This window comes from Anguilla rostrata, chromosome 5 (assembly GCF_018555375.3).
Source record: "Anguilla rostrata isolate EN2019 chromosome 5, ASM1855537v3, whole genome shotgun sequence".
Taxonomy (NCBI): domain Eukaryota; kingdom Metazoa; phylum Chordata; class Actinopteri; order Anguilliformes; family Anguillidae; genus Anguilla; species Anguilla rostrata.
Window position 1 is genome coordinate 1,340,243 of NC_057937.1, and position 22,215 is coordinate 1,362,457.

The window sequence follows — 22,215 nt, forward strand, 5'->3', positions numbered from 1 at the left end:
TATAATTGCGCTATGGAATGAAGTGTACATATGGGCAGGCTCCTGAGCACACAGACAGCAGCCGTTTAATTGCTCAGGTATTAGAGCCGTTTAATGCAACGCGGGAGTTCTGAGCCATAGCTTTTCAATAAAGTTTTTCCTCTTCCTGTCTTTTTGTATCGTTCAGTTCTCCGACCGCCACCATGTTGTGAAAGCAATGAAAAGTATTCATAATGCTTTATGGGCTACAGTGCAGACCCCCCCCCCCCCCTTCTCTCTCTAAATTGATTTATTAATGCCTCTGACGGAGTCGCCAGTGATGGATGCCGTCTCACACATTCACACGCAAGAAAATCACAGCCTCTCCTCCCGATGTGCGTGTGTGTGGAGTGTCTGCCATCTTGTCATCCCCGTATGGTTAAAGCTGGCCTGCAAGCCGACGTTAGCAAGAGTCACTTCCCCCGTCAAATCGCTAATTAGTCCCATAGTTTAATTGCAGAATTAACGCTAATTGTTTGAGCTGCAGTGCCTGTGGAAGCACACAGTTCAGTGTCATCAGAATTCCTGTCCAGAAAACAAGTCTGGTTCTTCCCAAGACAGCAGTATGGAGCTAATTGTGATGGGGGTAATTTGAGGGGAGTGGGGTGGGGGTGGGGGGGCAGGGGTAATTAAGCACAACAAAATGGATGATGACATTGTACATTGATATTTCACGTAATTGACCCTGCTTGATTAAAGTGCGAGTAATCTCGGCATTTCAATCTTTTATCCTTAACGTGACGCAGGCTCACACACACGCGATTGTGATGAGCTCCATTATTTAAAGCTCGCGTTCGAGAGACACATCTCACCACGGCTCCCCCCACAATGCCTCAGCGCGGGCGAACAATCGTCTGTAATCAAATCTTCCACAAAAGCGGCACTTGAATGCGAAAATACTGAGAGTGTCCCTAATGAGAAAGCCACTGTGACAATGCCCCCATTCTGTTTTGATCTTTTCAGACAAATTGCAGAAGCGGGCGGCCGCCTTTGTGCGGGAGAATAAACAGCAGGCTTTCAAAATGGAACCAGGCGCAAAACGGGAGCGGTGTGCAGAGCTCACAAAGCGCCCGGGGGCACTAACGCCGTAGCGGTTAACACGTCGCGCACCACGCGGTCTGCGCACCACCGCAGATCGCTCATTCTGGATCTCGCAAAAAGTGCAGTTTGCAGGGTGCCGTCCCACCCAGTCGAGGCCAAAAGCCTGACGGGTGAGAGCTGTTCACCGTCCACCAGGGGGGCATTGGACGCCCTTACCGTCAGTTAGAGCTCAAACGTGTTGCTTGGAAACGCAATCCCAGCACTTCTTTGCCTTTTGGTATCAGTAGCTTCAGTAGTTACTATTACTACGAGCTGCATTTTGCTGCACATATGTAGTACATTAACAGTATGTATGTATATTTATATGTATATGTATTTATGTATAAACAGTTAGAGCTCATTGGTTGTCTATGAAAAATGAAAATAATCAAATAAAATGGGCGTGTAAACGAATGACTGAAGAACACAAATCAGTGTTTGCATGAGACTATTTTTAAGGCAATTTGAAAAACAAAATAAAGGGAATATTAAATTGGACAACATAAAATGAAAAATCAGACAGTGGAAAGAGGATTGGTGTAATTAAACTTGAGGTGTGCGAGTTTAAGCAATCAGAATTCAGGGCAATTTTCTCATCCGTCTTTCAACAGGAGGTTCTGTACCAGTGCTTTTTTTCCGCTGCACTACAGCGCCCCCTAGTGACAGCCTGTAATGTGGGCTGGACAGTGAAATCGGAAAGCCTAGCACAAGACTAAGTTCTGCTGTGGCATGGCTGCACGTTTATCTCAAGGGGTTACCACGGTGATTCAGCAAGGGTGCGAATCAGAAACAAAATAAATCTCTGAATTACACAGTTATTTATTTCTTCGTGCTCCCATGTATGTGTGCCTTCTTACCGTTGCAAAGTACTCCACAAATTAAATATACATATTTTTTTATACCCAATCAGTAATAGTGTTACAGCAGAGCTTCCGAGCACCTATTTTTCCCCACAATTCAGGAGGTAACTTTACAGGATGGCTGCAAGCGAACGGGGCAGGACCGGCGACGGGTTCGGTCTCGGAGTCTCGCTGCTCCGGCTCTCCGTTCGTCACCGTCGCCGTTTCCCAGCTTCCCCTTCTCTGGCGCTGGAGCGCCGGCGGCGTCTCCACGGCGGCGGCGGATCCGACGCGCGAGCTTAAGCAAATCAAACGCGCCCCAGCAGAGAGGGAGGACCCGGCGGGAGGCAGGAGCGGTTCGGTGGCGCACACAGTGGGGGGGGCAGGGTGGGGGGGGGCTGTGCACTCATCCGCTGCGCTAACGACAATGGCGGAAACGCTTCAGAAGCAGCGACAGCGCGCTCATGGTTTCTGCACATTTCACACTGCATATCAGAGCCCCCCCCCCCCCACCTCTGAACAATATCTGTCTGCAATAATGAATAATTCACGGTTAAAACGTGGGGGCGTGCGGGGGGGGGGGGCAGGGGGTGGGGGGTAGGGGGTATATGATGTGGTTCATGTTTCTGAAGGGATGTCTGGACCATAATGACCTGCCACTCTTAAAAGTGCTGATGATAATTGTGAAAAGCAGCGGTTTCTAGTTCTGTCGTCCGTCGCGTCCGTCCGTCCTCTTCGTCCGAGCGCACAGTGCAGGCGGTGCGTTTGTTCTGCTGCCTGACAGGAGGGATTCGTTATGAAAGGTCGGCTGTCAGGCGCACGGAACGCCGAGCGGAATACCAACAGCTTCCCGAGCCAGGAGCCTTTCAGCCCGCCGTTTCCACCTCCTGCTCATACGCTACGTTTACACGCCCGCCCACATCCCTCCTCCCACTGACATGCCCCGCCCACATCCCTCCTCCCACTCACACGACCCGCCCACATCCCTCCTCCCACTCACATGCCCCCCCATCCCCTCCACTCACAGCCCCCCCACTCCCTCCTCTCCACGACACTGCCCCCGCCCACATCCATCCTCCCATCACATGCCCAGCTCTCCTAAACAACCTCCCCACTCAAATGCCGCCCGACGCCCGCGTCCTCCTCCCACTGACGCGGCCCCGCGACTCCCCTGCCCTCACACACCCCACCCTCATTCCACCTGCCACTCACACACGCCCCACCCACTTTCTGCCTTCCTCTCACACACACGCACCCACACACACACGCACATCTGAACAGTCAGCACTACCCAAGGCATCAGGCAGGACCTTCAGCTTCATGGCCATTAAGAGCAGGAACGCTGGTACCTGTCCGTACACAAATGAAGCCGGTCGATGCGCGGGGACTGGCCCGGGCGGTGTGGGGACCGGCCCGGGCGGTGCTGTCCTGCGCGGGGACTGGCCAGGGCGGTCGGTCCTGCGCGGGGACTGGCCCGGGCGGGGCGGGGCGGTGCGGTCCTGCGCGGGGACTGGCCCGGGCGGTGCGGTCCTGCGCGGGGACTGGCCCGGGCGGTGCGGTCCTCCGCGTGCTGAGCGAATCCCCAGAGGCGCTGCGCGTCTGGCACAGCAATTATCAGGAGCAGCGTCCGAGCGCCACGCTCACCGGGCCGGGGGGGATTAGCTCGGCCCAACCCGATAAATTAATGGGCTCTCACTGGTTTATAAATTAATGGGCTCTCACTGGTTCATAAATGAATGGGCTCTCACTGGTTTATAAATGAGGGATTTTCATTTTTTTGAGGAACGTTACTGGATATTATCAGTAATTAGTTGGCTTTAGATAGGAACACTCATTAGGTTTTTATCTCTAATTGGAGGGGTGATTTTTTTGGCTGAAGTGAAGCACCACCCCAGCACCCCCATCCCCTCGCCACCTCCACCCCCTTCACATGGATCTTCATAGTTCTACTTTAAGTTACCAACGTAGGCAAACTTGGCTTTTTCACGCAACGTTATGAGTTTGGACAGTTACTAATATTAACATGGTGAAGTTGTGTGATAAAAATAAAAATCATAACCTCAAAATTCTTTTCTTTTTTTGGCTGAAGGACGGAAGGCATTGCCGTTCGCTTTAAACAGCAGCTGTAAACTGATCCAAAGCTCCATGCCTGAGAACCTTGCCGTTCCTGTGGGACTTGCATGCTCTTTTTAATGTGCTGCTTCCAGCTCCTCTTCCTCTGGGTTTATCTGCTTTAAAACTGAAGCCACAAGGTTCCAGCCAATTTAAAAAATGTACCCAGATGTGGCTATAAGATACGCCATTAGTTGGGCTAATGTATGAATCGGACACTCATTGCCTGGAGTTGGATAATCAGCTATTAGCGGACAGTGAAAAATACTGGCTCCAAATGGTGGCAAATAGCCCTCTGTTTAGGAAGGTGTGCTTACATCCGTCACGCTTGTTATTTTGATTAATGGCGCTGTGCTGTATCGCCCTGCTCCTTAAAAATGCATGAGCGTAACCCCCCGGACCAACACAAACCAGGGCTGAAGCAAAGGCTGCTGGGAAACCACGATGAAGTCCCTCCTGCCATTGAATTTGTAAACTAGTTTGGGTAACAGCCATAAAAGTTAGTCTCATATGTGTCTGTATGTATGCATGTATGTTTGGATGAATGCATGTATCCTTGCATGTTTCTGTATGTCTCTCACACCAGACACTGTATTCTGTTACACCTGCTCATGAACGGGAATAGCATACTCCTCCAAACAGCGAATCACGTGGCTGCAACTCGGTACATAAAGCATGAAGACATGGCCAATGAGCTTTGGTTTATTGCTTGAGAAAAACATTAGAATGAGCAAGACGCATGATCTACGTGATTTTGGCCCCGTTATGATTATAGGTGCCAGACGTGGTGGTTCCAGCATCTCAGAAACAGCTGCCCTCCTGGGATTTTCACACACTAAAGCCTCTAGAATTTACAGAGAATGGTGTAATAAACAAAAAATTTCCAGCGAGCGGCAGTTCTGTGGCCAAAAACACCTTGTTAATGAAAGAGGTCAGAGGAGAATGGGCAGACTTGTTCAAGCTAACACATACATATATATTCACCCACATTCAACAGAAAATAGACGACTAGGCAGAGTGTAAAGCTTTAAAAATAGATCCCTGGTGGTGTGGACCTGGCTGCTGCTGAATTGAAATAGCACCGCCGCGCCGCCTGAGCATTGCTGACCGCACTGATGAGATCTGTGGCCGAGGATTGTGGGATACCTGCCTGCTCCTGGCAGGGCGCCGAGACGCGTGGAGTCGATGCGCGCGGGAGGAGCGGCGGGTGCCTAGCAACAGAGCGCTGACGCGTGACTGCGGGCACGCCGCCCTGGCGCCCCCCCCCCCGGGCCCCCGGCATCAGCCCCCCCCCCCCCCCGCTGAAAAACAAGCTAACCGTGAACAGACTGGGGCAGTCGCAGCACTCAGGTGGGGGGGGCGGGGTGCTGATGGATGTCCGTGTGTCAGGCATTCCCTCCCCTTGCCCACCCCCCCTGACTGCTGGGGCAGCGGAGACGCTGATGTATGGCTCGGAGGTCCGAGCGTCGCCCCCGCACCCCCTCCCCCTCGCCCCAGCTCAGCTTGGGGGCGGTTAAAAGCCAGGTCTAGCGGAGAAGTGCCCCCAGTACACTAAGCGCATGTGCCTCCATTACTCAGCCGGGATGAAGACGGATGCGGCTTCGGGTTCGAGGGCTCCCTCCGTTCTTTACTTCTATTATCTGCCACAAACTCCGCGGACCCACATCACTTCTGCTAAACGCGGCGGCGGCAACCCCCACCATCCCTTTCACACTTTCAACCCCCCCGCCGTCCCGCTCCGCTCGCTGGGCCCCGAAACCACGCGCGCGGGAGGTCAGTTTACCGCCGGGTTCGAGAGCCGATCAATCACCCCCCCGGGTCACCCGCCGAAACCTCAGAACCTCTGATCTTCCCACCCCCCTCCCCCCCAATGCCCTCGCCGTCACGTGACTGACAGCCTCCACCTAAAAAAGGCCGGCAGGTCCGCCTCGAACCCGGCCGCTCGTCGGTCTTCCCCTCTCGTCTCCAGCGGCGTCCGCTGAAGGAGCCGAGGGGAGGAAACGTTCATCCGTGTTCTGATTCACGCTTCAGAAAAACACGCTTTTCAGGGAGTAATGGGGGTTATCGCACAACGCCGTCTCAGGGTCACCGAGCGCGAGAACGCACCAGGGAGAGCCACGAAGCAGCAGCCATCTGAGATTAACGCAAAATAACTCCACAGCTCAGAGGCTACACAGTTCAGATCCCCAGCGCTGCAGTTCAGATCCCCAGCACTGCAGTTCAGATCCCCCAGCGCTGCAGTTCAGATCCCCCAGCACCGCAGTTCAGCTCCCCAAACACTGCAGTTCAGATCCCCAACACTGCAGTTCAGATCCCCCAGCGCTGCAGTTCAGATCCCCCAGCGCTGCAGTTCAGATCCCCCAGCGCTGCAGTTCAGATCCCCCAACACTGCAGTTCAGATCCCCCAGCACTGCAGTTCAGATCCCCAGCACCGCAGTTCAGATCCCCCAGCGCTGCAGTTCAGATCCCCCAGCGCTGCAGTTCAGATCCCCCAGCGCTGCAGTTCAGATCCCCCAGCGCTGCAGTTCAGATCCCCCAGCGCTGCAGTTCAGATCCCCAGCGCTGCAGTTCAGATCCCCCAGCACCGCAGTTCAGATCCCCCAGCGCTGCAGTTCAGATCCCCCAGCACTGCAGTTCAGATCCCCAGCGCTGCAGTTCAGATCCCCAGCACTGCAGTTCAGATCCCCAGCACTGCAGTTCAGATCCCCAGCACTGCAGTTCAGATCCCCAGCACTGCAGTTCAGATCCCCCAGCACTGCAGTTCAGATCCCCCAGCACTGCAGTTCAGATCCCCAGCACTGCAGTTCAGATCCCCCAGCACTGCAGTTCAGATCCCCAGCGCTGCAGTTCAGATCCCCAGCGCTGCAGTTCAGATCCCCCAGCACCGCAGTTCAGATCCCCAGCGCTGCAGTTCAGATCCCCCAGCACTGCAGTTCAGATCCCCAGCGCTGCAGTTCAGATCCCCCAGCGCTGCAGTTCAGATCCCCCAGCGCCGCAGTTCAGATCCCCCAGCGCTGCAGTTCAGATCCCCCAGCGCCGCAGTTCAGATCCCCCAGCGCCGCAGTTCAGATCCCCCAGCGCTGCAGTTCAGATCCCCCAGCGCCGCAGTTCAGATCCCCCAGCGCTGCAGTTCAGATCCCCAGCACTGCAGAAGTTGTAGTTTCCAGTCATACAGCAGCATCTGCCAGCTTTAACACTGTTTACAGTCTCAGGATAGACCCCGCAGAGTCAAGTGAGAAAATATTTTTGTAGTTTCCCGTCACAGAGGTGTAAACTTAACGAAACCTGTGAATGTTGCTCAACTTAAGCGAGGCATTTACTAAGAAATAGCAGGAACAACGCACACCGCACACCCACTTCGTCTTTCATGTTAGTAGAGACACAACTTTGAATTACAGTACAACAAACGTTTCATTTAGCTTTTCCACGTGAATTAGAAACCTGACCATTCTGAAAGCATTGAAGATGTGACCACAGTTTAACAATCTCTGTGCATTTTCATTTAGAGCCATACATCATAATATGAAAATGTCATTTTTAGATGGCATTAAAATAGAAGGTAAAAATTTCAAGTTTAATGCTAAAAGCAGTCTGTTGTGATTGTGTGACTCTCCCAGGTGTGCACAGACGTTCATTTTTTTCCCTGGAATCCCCAAATCAATTATTCATGCACCAAGTTTTTGCATGTAGTCTGTATATGTATTGTCTTCAGACAGCTAAAGTTCCTTTGGAGAGAACTGTCAAATTCTGTGTCGGTCCAATTGCTCTGCGATGTAATGCAGCACCCAACACTGCGTGACTGCCCCCGGGGGCTCAGAAACGCCTCTGCCCAAATCTGGAGCCCCCGAAGCTCGGCAGCGAGCAACGCTGGCACGCTGCCACTTACGCAGACGCGGGCTCCGAAACTCTCCTCAGACCGCCACCCTGTTTTGAACCCACAGTACGAACATCTGCCAGTCTGAACAGGTGCTCCAATAACCTGCAGGTACCAGCCACAGATCCTTCCACAGTTTAACTGCTGAATAATTCAGCGCACTTACATGGGACCGTCAATGATTTAATACATGAGGGACCACCACTGAGACCATATATCTCTCTTTATCCACCATTTTGGCATTTATTAACTACAGAGTAGTTTAAATTGTAATCATGTAGACTTTAGTTTATACGCTGTAGCCTGGATGGTATTAGATTAGGTCAGGACTGAAGGAGAGTTTATGATCACATATGTCTTTACCTGTCATTTTCTTCTTTCTTGTTAAGCGTGTTTCCAGCCTTAAAGTGGCTGCTGGTGGAGAGGTAAGTAGTGACATTCACACATTTCTGTGTTCAGCGGAGAGTACGTCTAATTAAACCATTCAGCAGCACCTCGTTTATTTCTTCAGAAACGTCTTTCGGATTATTCTGGTGAACGGTGAAATGCGCATTTACTGACATGCACATTCCGTGAATCAACAACAACAGTGACACTTAATTGCATTCTCCATTTATATACGATTCGTTAATAGCATACCTGCTGTTAAATCATTAGTCTTGGCAAATGTTAGTAAATGTAGTAAACAACATTAATACATTTATAAACAGCTGCATGTCATTTCTCTGATAATTGATGAGGTACATGATCCATTTTAATATAAATAATCAGTACAACTTACAATCAGTATTAAAAGCTGTACTGAACATGAAGTTCCTGCAATTATGGACTAAGATTGAGTAACATATTAATACCTTACAATTTAGCTATGAAATCTTTTGCAACTGTTAATGGATCCATTTACTAATGTGTGTAAACGCTGGTCGTATGATTTACACAGTAAGAGTAAGTATTTCTCATTTATGTTGTGAACCGTTACATAAAGAGTAGACCTTATAAAACAGCTATAATGCAATACTACAAATGAGGCGAGAATATCGTAACTGACATGGTATCAAATACACAGCCGCTGTCCTGTGTAGAACCCAAACGTTACGGGTTAACCCAAACATTTCAAGTTATAATCGGTCAATTTCATCAGAGCTGGAACAATGACACAGTGCCTGTGTAGAGCCCAAACAGTGCAAGTTATAATCGGTCATTTTCACCAGAGCTGGTCTCTCGACACAGTGGAAACAGGCTCGTCTCTGGAAGCCCAGGACGATGGCATTAGTGGATGATGTAACAACATTGTAAGCGCATGAAATGCGGAAAGTCCAATTCAATCATGAGTTCATTGCAACAAGGTCTATTAAATATTGAGTAGCAAGTAGTATTTTATTTTTTTCAAATATAGTAGCCATGGATGGTGTCTCAAACTGGTTTAAATTTTGCAATTCACATTTTTATATGTACTGTAGTTCTTTCTCTCTTTTTTTTTTGGTGGTGAAGCAGTAGTTCTAGACACTGGCCCTCCTTCTTTAAAGACTTCACAGCCAGACTCTGTATGGCTCCCCTGTAGTGTAAACCTCTGAACCGTAGGAGATCACTCACACATTCAGACATATTAGCGGAGAAACCATAACAATTTTATAGAATTAAATGCTTAATAAAATATTCAAGTGTGTTAATTTACACGTGTTTTATGTTTTGAAAAAGTGTAATTCTCAGCACTTGTGTGTAGAGTAGCTCAAAGGCAGTCTGAGTCAAGAGGTAGAACTGTGTTCAAAATCAGAATATTTATTGACAATCAAATGAGCAGACTGACAACGTATTTCAATCAGGCCAAGCGCTCAGAGGAAGGGGCCACAAACCTGTGACTCTGACCAGGAATAAGGGGGTTAGATAATGACTGGCTGGGGTAAGTTTGGATAAGTTATCATGAAACAAAATGAGCCTTTCCATGTATAATTGAGCTGGCACAAGTGTGCCAATTAGCCCGAGGTCTTCTTTGCCTCGAGCTGAAATGGTGTTCATTTGAAATGCACTTTTATTCAATGAAATGCATTATTCATCAATCAAATGGTGAGCTAATAATTCGAAATTCCAACTCGTAACATGGGGAAGAGGTTGGTGAGTGTGAACAAACATTGCTTTGCAGAGCAGTTGATTGGCCAGAGCCATTGGCTCCTGCACTTCTGAAGACCAGTTTCAGCAGAGTGTTTTGATGTTTCATTTTTTTTCCAAGGGAAAGGCACTCTTTGCATTTCATTTGTTTTAGTAAAGCTTCCACAAAGTGCTTGAACATGCAGTCGCTGCTTAATGCACTTTTCAAAAGAGATTGCTTTCTTTTAATCACTAATGCGAAGCAAACACTTGACCGAGGGTACTTCAGCTTTTCAACGGAAAGATATTTATCAATATTTCTATTAACATGTTTATCTTTGTCTATTTCTCTCTCAAAATAAAACGCATAAAATATGGCGATCTGCAATGGGATTATACATTAAGAAAATTCCACAGGATGACATTCGGGCCGTGAGAAAGTGAATAATCAAGGCTTTCCTTGGAACAATTAACAGCTCTTTCAGAGAGCACCTGCATCCCATTATCACTCTTTGAAGTGGAGTGTTTAAACATCAAAGTGTCCCAACAGCTAGCCTTCTTTGTGTTTAAACTGACACTCTTGAACACACAGAAATGGCTTTGGCTTTGATTCATATGTTTGCGTTATTTATTTGAGGTAAGGATAAGGGCTCTCCTGCAGTACTTCTCCCCTGTCACAAGCCTGTGGCAGCTGTAGGTGCTGACAAAGGGGGGGGGGGGAAACACTGCCTGTATGCAAAACACACCGAAGCAAAGCTGAAAAGTCTCTTCTCAGCCAGTTACGCATAGGTGCAGCAACGCTTTAATAGAAGAGTTGCTCGGTTACGGCTGACGTAAGTGAGATTCCGCGTAGCTTCATCAAGTGTACGCCTGGCTAGACTCCGCCAAAACACTTGGAGCTATAAATAACTCCGTGTGAAGAGTTTGGGCGATTTTTGACTCCGTATAGAGTTGTCAGTACGGTGTGTCATTTTCCTCTACCGTTAAAGGGAAGTGGTCAGAGAGGTCATCTTTTTAGGGTTACGCTTCTTCTGACATTCTTCGTGTGAAAAGCATCCACCAATGGCTGAACTCTATAGTCTCTGAAGGCTGCCCAACCCTGTTCCTGGAGATCTACTGTCCTGTAGGTTCACACTCCAACCCTAACAAAGCCACACCTCATTCAACAGCTAGAGCAGGGCTGCCCAACCCTGTTCATGGAGATCTACCGTCCTGTCAGTTTTCACTCCAACCCTAACAAATGGTCTTTGTGGCAGGATACAAATAGCTTTACCCTACCATAGTCTCATTTACAGTATTTCATCATTGGTGGAGGACAGCGTGTTTGCTTGTTTATTTACGAATGACCTATTAAAAGGCATATAGTTCAGTTTGTAGTTTAACATTTAGCCCCTTGGAGTGACAGCAACCATACCATCCTGGTTTGATCCTCTAAAAGTTTCTGAAGTGTTACTTATGACATATTCAAAGAGACCTTTTTCAATGGCCTGTCAAATTAAAGGTACCAGGTCATCAAATTAAAGCCCTCTCCTGTAGGTGACCCCCAGCAGTTGAGGGTTTCTTAAATTCTCTTTAACAATGACTTATTGTCAAAGAATTTTTGCCTAGATCTTTCACATTCTGGGAGTTTAAGCAGGGGGGGAGAATGCACAATGACATTTGGAGTTCTCGCAATGGGCTTGTCATGTTTACAGTCTGTTTGCTAAAGCAAATGTTTGCCGTTTTAGACACAGTGGGAGGCTAGAGCTTCCTGCTATTTTATTAATTCCATACCAAAGCGGCGGTTGATGAACAATTCATGTTTTTCCGATTAGAATCAAAGCCTGTTTGCTTCATCTCTGGGCAGATTTGCAGGTAGCCTGTAGAGACTCGAGAGCGCGTACAAACAGTTTTTATCTACCCGTTTTAGCGTTGCACTAGTTTCACCGTGATTTAATGCAAAAGGGAATATTGTGTTAAATCAGAACGCGCTCAGAAAACAAATGCTGAGCCATTTTCAAAAACTTTATTACTTTCTTTACAGTAACACACAGACGTTTAACATATTTTTGTAATTTCAAAGGATATCGTGGGCTGCTGAGTCATTTGGTTAAGGCAACCTTCTGTGCATGGATGGTAAATCTCCAGGAACAGGGTTGAGCAGCCCTGAACCACACAGTCTCGTATCAATTGCAAACCGCATCAGAGCCAGCTGCGGCCCGATGGCACCGTTCAATCAGTGAGTGCATCGCCGGCGATGGGAGGGATCAGTCGGTTAGGGCTCCGCGTTTCATCGCTCTCTAGTGACCCCTCCTGGTGGAACGGGAGCCTGCGGGCTCGGTCATGGGCCGAGACGTGAGAAGAAGCCTGGCAAAGCTGCGCATTTCGGAGGTGAACCGCGGACGCCGACTCTCTCCCAAACCAGCAGCACGGACGCCGACTCTCTCCCAAACCAGCAGCGCGGATCGCTGCACGACCGCGGCTGTAAATAATTAATTGGGCATTCCAAATTAGGCCAGGAATTGGACATGACAAATTTCAAAAAGAAAAAGGGAAAAACACATCCAAGTGTTTCTGTTCTTTTCCATATTACAGGACGATGTGCTGACAACATAAAATAAATAAAAATCCTTTTAGAGAATGAAAAATCTGTCTTCTGACAGTATTATTTTATCTATTGAATATTATCGCAATGTAAATTACACAGAAAATAACTGGTGTGCCATAGTTATATTTCTTGGCGTGCTGTATTAAACATTAAACAGCAAACGCTATGTTTTTCTTTTCACTTCTCGTTGTTTGCTGCACCTGGAAACTGCAAACTGACATTCCCGTCTCTCCTGCCAGTCAACATGATTCTTGCATGAGATTTACACTAAAGGGCTGAAAGCTAATGAAGCACAAAGGTACAGATTTAAGATTCAGCGTGTAACCCACCCACCTACCCCCCCTCCCCACCCCCCCAGGGTTGCGATTCATGCTGAGGAGGAGGAAGGCCTGTGGGTGCCCTGCCATCCGAGTGTGAGCGAAGGCTTAATAACAGTCTCCACAGTCTTCCTCTTTCACCTCCAGCATTAAGAGAGAAGGATTGTGGGTAATGCCGCGGACTGGCACCCCGCGGAGCGGGATGTAAATCACAAGCAGCCGCGGCTGCCCTCGGCGGCACAGCGCATTGATCAGGAGACAGAGCAAGTAACTCAGGGGTTGCAGGTTTGCATCCCCAGGTGGCCCACTGCTGTTCTGTACTCTTGAGCAAAGTGCTCAGTCGCGACTGTTCTGGTAAATATTCAGGTGCGTCAGTGGGCTGCATGTAAAAGGTAAGCTGTGTTAATTATCTGCCTAAGAGCATGTGAATATGTGCCTTTGTTTTAGTGACTTCCTGCCAGCTTAACAAGAAGTGGAGTACAGCGGGATGAAAAGTTTTTTTTTTTTTTGCCTGAAGATTTAAAACCAACACCCCCACACATTACTCAGCAGCTGAATGAGCCTCTGTGCTGAGGCCTCCCTGGGAGGTTTGTGATGTTATGATAATCAAGGACAGCCTTTACGCATGATAGCATTTCACTGGAGGCACAGCAAGGCCACTCGAAAAATAATAATAAAACACCGGCTCCTTCAGGTTTTCCTTAACTCTCTCTTCTCTAATTGCAGGGGCTCTTGGGTAAGAAACACGAGCCAAAAAAAAAAAAAAAAAAATGCTGCCTTCAATTTTATACACAATTACTCAAACATGCCAGACAGCAGAGGCCAGATATCTGCCTAGCGCTGTTAATGACTACACCGGCCAAGAGAATGCCCTCACATGTAATTTAGCAAATACACTTGTCTCCGTGCCAAAGGATTAGGCCAGTCTTGGATGCCTGTAGCTAACGGGCTAAAGCTGTTCTGAATGTTCAACACGCCATGCTGTTTTTCCAGCCAGAAAAAGAGCGTCTTTCATTCGCAAGTCAACAACTAATTTACATTATTACGAGTTTACCGCTTCCGGATATTACCCCTTGAGACTTGAAACGTCTTGTTTTCGAGACAAAATACACACCTTAGTGCAGACAATGAACGTGTTACACAATTAAGTGCATCGTCCTTATTACAGAAGAATGGAAAACAGGCACGCACACGCCCACCACGCCCACCAGATCCCCGGACGCCCACACACGATACGGTAAATATCGGCAAACGGGAAATTAAACTTTGCAATGCCAGGGGAATTGGGTATGACAGCATAAGTTCCGTAGATTTCGTGTTTTTAAACGGAGCAGAACGTGTGAATAATCAGACGTGTTATTATGGGATGTTACATGCGCATATAGCACCATCACACAATCAGCATGGAGTCGTTCTGCACGGGACCAAACAGGAAAGGCTTCTGCGTGTGTGTGAGACTGGAAGACATTTTAATCTACTTTAATCATCAGGGTCACAGTGTCAGACCGTGGTATCCTGTGAGGAGACGCGGAGCTCGTTTGCTTCTGGCTTGACTTCAAAAGAAAATCGACTGGGGGGGTAAGGTGGGGGTGGGGGTGCTTCCTGGGGAGGGGGGCATCCAGCTTGGGCTTTACAGGGGAGCGTGTGGCCCCCGCCTGCCAAATCTTCTGCTCTAATTCAACATGGGTTCAGTAGGTCAGGACGGGGTCACCATGGTACCGTTAAGATCACTCCGCGCTCAGATCCATCCCATAATGTCGGGTCTCATTAGCAGAGCGGATGCCCTACGGAACATGGGTTCAGCACCGGGGCTGAATTTTGCTTGCGTGACGGTTTCCCGGACGATGCTCGCCGAACATGGGTTCAAAGACAGAGCTCACTCTCTCTCTCCCTCCCTCACTCACTCTCTCTGTTCCCCTCTCTGCAGCAGGAGAGCTCAAAGACCCTTGGTGTACTGCGCAGATAGCAATGGGACACATCTGTGAAATTCCCTTTACCGTGTGTGCTCAGATACGCCGCATCACCGCTCAGAAGCGTGAAATTTCTTTGTAAGATTTGGCTTTGGCCACTGATGAGTGACAAATTAATCATGTGTGTCTTTCCAAACATAACCTAGTCAACATGATTATTTTTTTGCAGGGATATCTGTCTTTGGCTGTACGGTCTCCTCTCTTCTACAAGTACAGCTGGATGCATCACTGAAGCGGTTTGCAAATGTCTGGCATAAGGACACAACAGCTGTACCTCAATCAGGATTCAAACCTGCAGGTCACAATTTTACACACCATTTTATATGTGAAATATGGAGCTCAAATCTTAAGGGATGTTATACAGCCAGCAGTATATGCATGGGAAAGAGAGTGCTGAGAGTTCTGGATCATATTTAGTTTAACATTGAGACATCCTAGGTGATGAGTTAATTCAAACTCAATTATTTCCCACCATGCAGTTTTTTTTCTTCTTTGCTGCTATGAGTTAATTGAATGGGGACTTAATCCCTCAGCTGTAATCTTCCAATCCCCAGCTGCACACTGTGCCAGGGGACTCATTGGAGGGTTGTTATTTAAATGAGTCTTGGTGTTTACTGAGAAGTGGACTATTTTGGTCCGTGGAATGATTTAGTTTCTAGGAGATTAAACATAGCACTTGAGGGTTCAGGAGGAACCGATTCCCACTGTTAGCAAACGCTTGCCTTTTTTTGGCAAGCCTTGTGTGAAGTGCAGTTTCGCTAAACTTTCTCGAAAGTTTTTTTTAAAAAACAAGGCTGCAGAGGCAGAAGCTTGACGTCACATTTTGGTGGAGAGAATATGCTTCTGGGCCCTCCCTCTCAAACGGAGCAAAAAGGCTACAGTGGTGAGCACCATCCCATCCATTATCTAAGCTGCATGCCCATGGGGCTGGAGCCTATCCCAGCATGCACTGGGCAAGCAGCAGGAATACACCCTGGACAGGTCACTAGACCATCACAGGAACACACACTTCACACACACCCTTACCCATGTGCAATTTAAAGTCTCTAATTAGCTTAACCTGCATGTCTTTGGACTGCGGGAGGGAACCCATATGCACACGAGGAGAACATGCAAACTCCTCATGGGTTCCAGGTAAAAAATAAAATAAAGACAAAATAAACAAACCCATATACTGAGACTTTTCAGTCACTTTGCTCTAGAGTCTTTTTTTTCTCTCTTTCTTTCTTTTTTTCCCCTTCTCTGGCTCACTCACGCTCTCACACTGCTTGTGGCTCTCTCAGTCTCAGCCACCTACTGTGGCAGAAAGCTCACTTTTAAGTGCTGGACTGATTGATCTGTAATGCAGCCCAGGTGTGTCTGCTTAACCAGGGGGCGTGGCCTTCAGCCTGGCCTGATCTCTTCTCACAAGCGAAGCCCTGCCACCCGCGGGTAATTAACTAATTAACTTACTTCTCTAAGCACACGCTGTTCAGGAGTCAACCTGGGCCGGCCTCCAGTGCTGGAGCATGCTCAGTTTGAAAAAGAAATTAAAAAAAAAGGAATTTACAGAATTGAACTGCAGTATTTGTCTGCAGTTTCACTGTAAAAGTTTCTTTTGCTCTTAAATCTCTTGAGTTGTCTGTGGGCGCTTTCATTTATGCCTGTATGTTTGTGCGTGTGACTTCCCTGCTGAAAATTCCAGCTAAAGCCAGCTGGGATTCTAAGCTTTATCTGTGTTTTCCACCATTCTAGCTGGTCATAGCTGGTCTGTGGCTGATCAAAGCTGGTCTCTCGTTGGTCAAAGCTGGTTAAATTAGTAGTGTGTGCTGGTGGTCACACTGGTGGACTAGCTGACAGTATAGGCTGGTCAGCTGGTTGACCAGCTAAAAGTGTCGAAAACACAGTTTAAATGAGCTTGACCAATTTAGGCTGCTTTACACTGGAACCTTCAGCACAGCTCACTGGCAGACAAGGTTTGATTGGAGTAACCCGTATCCAGATCAGACGTACAGCCAAATTGGCACGGAAAGCCTAAGGCGAATTCCAGACATTGGCCATAAAATTTTTATTGCTTTAGTTTTGGCCTTGGTTTTCAGTTAACTGATATTACAACATTTATCAATATCTGTGCGATCTACTTCCTGGCTGAGGGCCCAAGAACGCGATTTCACCGAAAAGCCGCACTGCACCCTGGGAGCACTTAGCCTGTCCCAGATCCGCAGCCACTGACCAGTAATAAAACACAGTGTTTCACAGGTGCTGAAAATTCTCCAGAAATTCGTCTTCGGTGTGGTTCTCGGACTGCTGATTGGCTAACATACAGAAGGATGTACAGTAGTAGCATAAACCTGATTGGATATCATAGCTCCCCAACTGCTGCCAGCCACCCTCAACTGAATTGTTGATTTATGTTCATGAAGGGACCTGACTGTCTGATAAGGCATTGAGGTATGTGGTGCAGAAGTCATTTTTCTCGGGAAAGGTAATCATTAGATGTAAACACGCACACGTATAAATTTAGACAGTTACAGCAGACTCCCCGCATGCAACAGCAGCACACAAGCGCTATGTAAACAGGGTCAAGGGAGACGGCCGTGTGATGGAAAATGCACAGTTAGTCAATCAAATAAACATGATCAATACACACGAGAAAGGCCTCATAAATTAAACCCCTCTCCGTCTCCTCAGCGTTCAGGCAGCCTGCTGAACGCGGTAATTTGAACCCAGGTCTGCCAGGCTGCACACAGACCACCTGCCAGGCCATTATCCTGTCAGTCTGGGCTGAGTTCTGCTGAGTCAGCGTTACCTGGGACCGAGCCATCGTTACTGCACATTCGAGGAAAAGAAAAAAATCCCCGATTCCAGTTTATTAACGCTAAAAACCCAGCCAGGTAAGTCTTGCCCTCATAAATAAATGATCACGTTGTCACAGGTGCGGAGAGAGAGAGGTCCCGACGGTCAGACTCGGCTTTGACCGCTTCATGTTTTATGCAGGTGGACACAGGTGAGCGCGGAGATGAAAAGCCGAATTTCGCCGAGTAAAGCCACCTTTCCGGCGAGAAACACCGCGACACATCGCCACGGCGATTTCCAGCCCGGCTGTCAATCACAGGAGCCGCGCGCGCACTGTTGGGCTTTGGGGGGGCCGAGGTGGACGCTGACTGCAGGCGTGAGGAGGAGTGATAGAGACACCTGGAGAGGAGGAGGCGAGCGACAGACTGGCAGAGACGTGGCTCGATCACCGCTTTACAAACACCACAAAAAACCGCCGCGCGGACACTCTCCCCACACGCCGAAGCGAATTTAGAACGACATTTTATTTAATTAATTTTTTTAAAGTCAAATCTGCAAACACTCACATTCGCCCGAGTATTTTTGTTCAGTTACTGAGCCAGGATCTGCAGCAAGGACCTTCGCTTCCCCTAACACCCTCCAACCCACGCAACCACTCTACAACCACCCCCCCCCCCCCTCCCTGCCTTCTGGCCAGAGGGACGCAAGCTGGCAAAATTAACATGGCACCACCATTTTAGCGCCGGACATGAAATATAGATCAGTCACCGAAGGGTAACAGTTTAAAATATTAACAGCCATGACAGTTCCTATATGTCACGTCCCCCTTGGTCGGAAGTTTGGGAAGGAAGAGGGAAAAAAAATTGCACAATGAATTATTGAGCGCCATCTGTCAAAAGATTGTTTTTGCTATTTGATGGAAACGCAAACGAACGGCGGGCGTGCGTTTGATATGAACGTGCGAGTCATTCAGCCCTAGGACTCGGATGCTTTTTTAACTTGGGGTGAATCTGAGATTCACATGACGTCAGTGAGAGGTGTTTCTGCTTTCACAATGAGGCGGAAGATTAGCACGATTAGCACGAATGCTAACATTAACACGATTAGCACGAATGCTAACATTAGCACGATTAGCACGAATGCTAACAGTGCAAGACAGCCCGTTATCCCACGTTAGCGATTATTCAACGCGCTCAACATGTGTCCTGCTGCTTCTGTTCCTGTGTTATTAATTGTATGTGATAGTTTACTCCTCATTGCAAGGGTAACAAACATCAGTCCCGTAGGATATGCCGGCATTCTGTTGGTTTTCATCATTACTCGACAGTTACCTGATCGATAAAGGCAACTCGCCTCACTTGGTTTCTTGAGTTATCTGGATTTATTGATCAATTAACTGTTGAATAATAATGAAAACTAGCAGACCCTGCGGCTCTCCAAGACCAGGGTTGGTCACCCCTTATTTCATGTTAATTTCAGCGTGCAAAACATTTCAACACGTGAACACTGCCCAACCACCCATTAAACATTCAAATATTTCTCATTGATTTTGACATTCTTCCATGTTCATTTTTTAATTTATTGATTAATTTATTTTAATGATTTATTTTTTGCAGCTGTTGCCTTAAGCTGCCCAGTAATTATTTCAGATGAGAGGCCGATCTGGATTTATTCATTTGAAAATATGTAATTTCATTGCCGATGCTTTTTTTTCCTGCTCCTTTGAGGTAGGATGTCTTGCGAGCGAGAGGCCTTTGATTTGACACACTGTAGAGCTGCTGAGAGTTATAAATGATTGACAGGCATGCCATCTGAAATTACATTTAATAAAATATATTTTCTCTTTTGTCTTCTTTCCAAAGAAAAATTCTTTTAACATAAACTGTCAGACATCAGCCAAATTAGCAAGAAGAAGGGTCCCTGGCTGCCAAAATAACAGAGCGTTGCCTCAAAAAAAAGCAATCAGCAAACTGTAGACAATTAATGAATGTGCAGTTTGATTGTATCACTATAAACAATACTGTTACTGATCGGTCAAACCAAAACAGGCAAACAAATGTGACTTTTTAAATTAATTTAAGATCATTTATTTATACAGAGTAGTCAAGCCAGAGAAAGTTTGCAGAGAACACTTTAATGCACTGGAACATCCATCCATTATCTAAACCCGCTTATCCTGGGCAGGGTCACAGGAGCCTATCCCAGCATGCATTGGGTGAGCAGCAGAAAGGCCCAGTCCAGATTCAGTTTGCCACCTGCATTCTACCTGCGCCACCTGTAGGCTGCAGGAAGCGTATTCGCCCAGCGCAGTGCCAGCACAGGTAAGAGATTGAGCAGCGCCACCTGCAGGCTGCAGGCAGTGACTGCGCAGGTAAGAGACGCACAGCACAGCTGGCGGTCTCCAGAGTGCAGAACAGAGACAGCTGGCAGAGCCCATTTCAGAGGAGAGCCTCAGCGCACTCCTGAAGTTACACACTGCAGTGATGAAACAGACTGAGAATGACTGCCGGCAGCTCCAGCTCCAGATTGGCTGCAGATTCTAATTAAATTGGGCTGAATGTTGGTTAAAAACAACAGTGTGGATCGCATCTCAACTTTGCGGGGACAACAAGCAAGAAATTTTCTTCAGGATTTTATTTACTTATTTATTTTGGGTGGGGTGGGGGGGGGCACGAACAGTACCACCAAATACAACATGATAATACTTTGGGGGGGGGAGGAGAACATTATGAACACAAAATGTTTTATTTTACCAGTGTCTGGGTTTGGGGCTTTATCATGAGCTTATCATTGCCGTAGGAGTTAAAATGATGAGCATATGATGATTTGAACTGAATTCAGAATCAGGTCTTGCAAAGTATTTAAATGTGGTTTTGCATTAAAAGCTCTGTTTCACCGGCACAAATGAAAGCCACTTACCAGATTACATTCACAAACCGAAACTCCTCTTCGAATAGCATCTTTCGGTCGTGTCTTTTCTCCCAGCTCAACTGCAGAAAAGCAATCAAGATCATCTATGCAGACGACAGCGGCTATTATGGCCTTTCTGAGCGCCGCGAAGCACGTTTCTCGTCATTCAGCACAGCACCAAATATTAAAGAAAATAAATTGCAGCTCTTTGAAGAGCAGGCGTTTGATACGTTCTCATACGCGGGGGGGGAAAAAACGAGGAAAATTGCAGCAAAGCCGTCATTTTCAGAGGAGAGATAAACAGAGAAGGTCATTCCGCCTCGCGCTGCGGCCCGGCCTCGCCTGCCAATCCAATTTTCTGGGAAGCGGAAGAACAAATGGCTAAATAAGAGGAGCGTGCGTTTCTGGGGCGGCGCGGCGGGGCTGGGGGAGCGAGCCGAGCCGAGCCGCGGCTAAGTAAGCCGTAAGCTTCATTAGCACCTCTGACGCCATCTCTTAAAGCGGAGCGAGTGGCTGCTAACTCGCGCGGCCTTTCTGAGAACATGGCTTTACTGGGCCTCTCATTAGCGCTGCACACTGAACTCCTTGATCTGGGATCTGGCCTTGGGGGGGGGGGGGGGGTGGAGAGTAGGTGCCGTCCGCCGGGCGTCGAGCAGACGGGGGGGGGGGACGCGTGTGCAAATTGGCGAGGAAGGGAAGCAGAATCTGAAACGCTTCAGAGTCACCCGTGCGTGTGCTGCTAGAGTACAGCGACCGACGATCCAATACATCCTGCTGTCCGCTGAGGAGTGAGCGCCACCGGGGGGGGGGCGTATAAATAAGCCGATTAAACAGGCAGGCTCAACAGCGGGCGTGTTCCCGGCCCGTGGGGGGGGGGGTGATCGCTGAAGGGACCCTGTCCTGGAGGATATGTGTGCGCACTGTAGCAGGTCATCCACTGAGAGCACCCCTCGCATCATTAAGAGCCCATTTCAGTGACCCCGCAAAACAATGCGCAAGCCCTCCTTATTAGCGACCGCTAGCTGGCATTTTAATGAGCACGACCCCTTTAACCGAGCGTCTGTGTGGCCAACTGCAGGCGGCCATTTTATTAGTGGGATGGTGTGTAAAGTACCGTATTTATTAATAGGAAGTCTTGAGGCACCACACGTCAAAATCCAGGGTCCCTGCACTAAATAGTCCTTATTTATGCTGCATATCTCTTGTTGCGTTTTGTAGGAAATTGGCATCGGTACGGCATGTCCTGCGTGTCTGTCGCCTTCTCCCCTGTTCCACAAGCCTCCGTTCTGTGTTTCCCAGCGTGCACCTGGGCCTCCCAAGCCCCACCTGACCCAGCGACGGCAGTTTTTCATAATCACAGTTGATTAATTTATGGTCAGCCGTACCTGACGGACAGGGCTGTGTGGCCAGCCTCGTGTTCGGCCGCTGCCAAACGTCAGAGCTGGCCTGAGCGCGCGCCGGGTTTAATATGGATGGCGGGGTACGGGGCGGGGGGGGCGGGGGTGGTTGGGGGGGCGGGGGGCGTTGAAACAGATCCCAGTCACTGGTCTGCCAGCACCTGCCGCTGAGACGCGCTGAAAACTAGATGCTGCTCGTCCACCGTTGGCTTTGATAAGCAGCAGAACGGACTCGTGTTTAATTTAGAGAG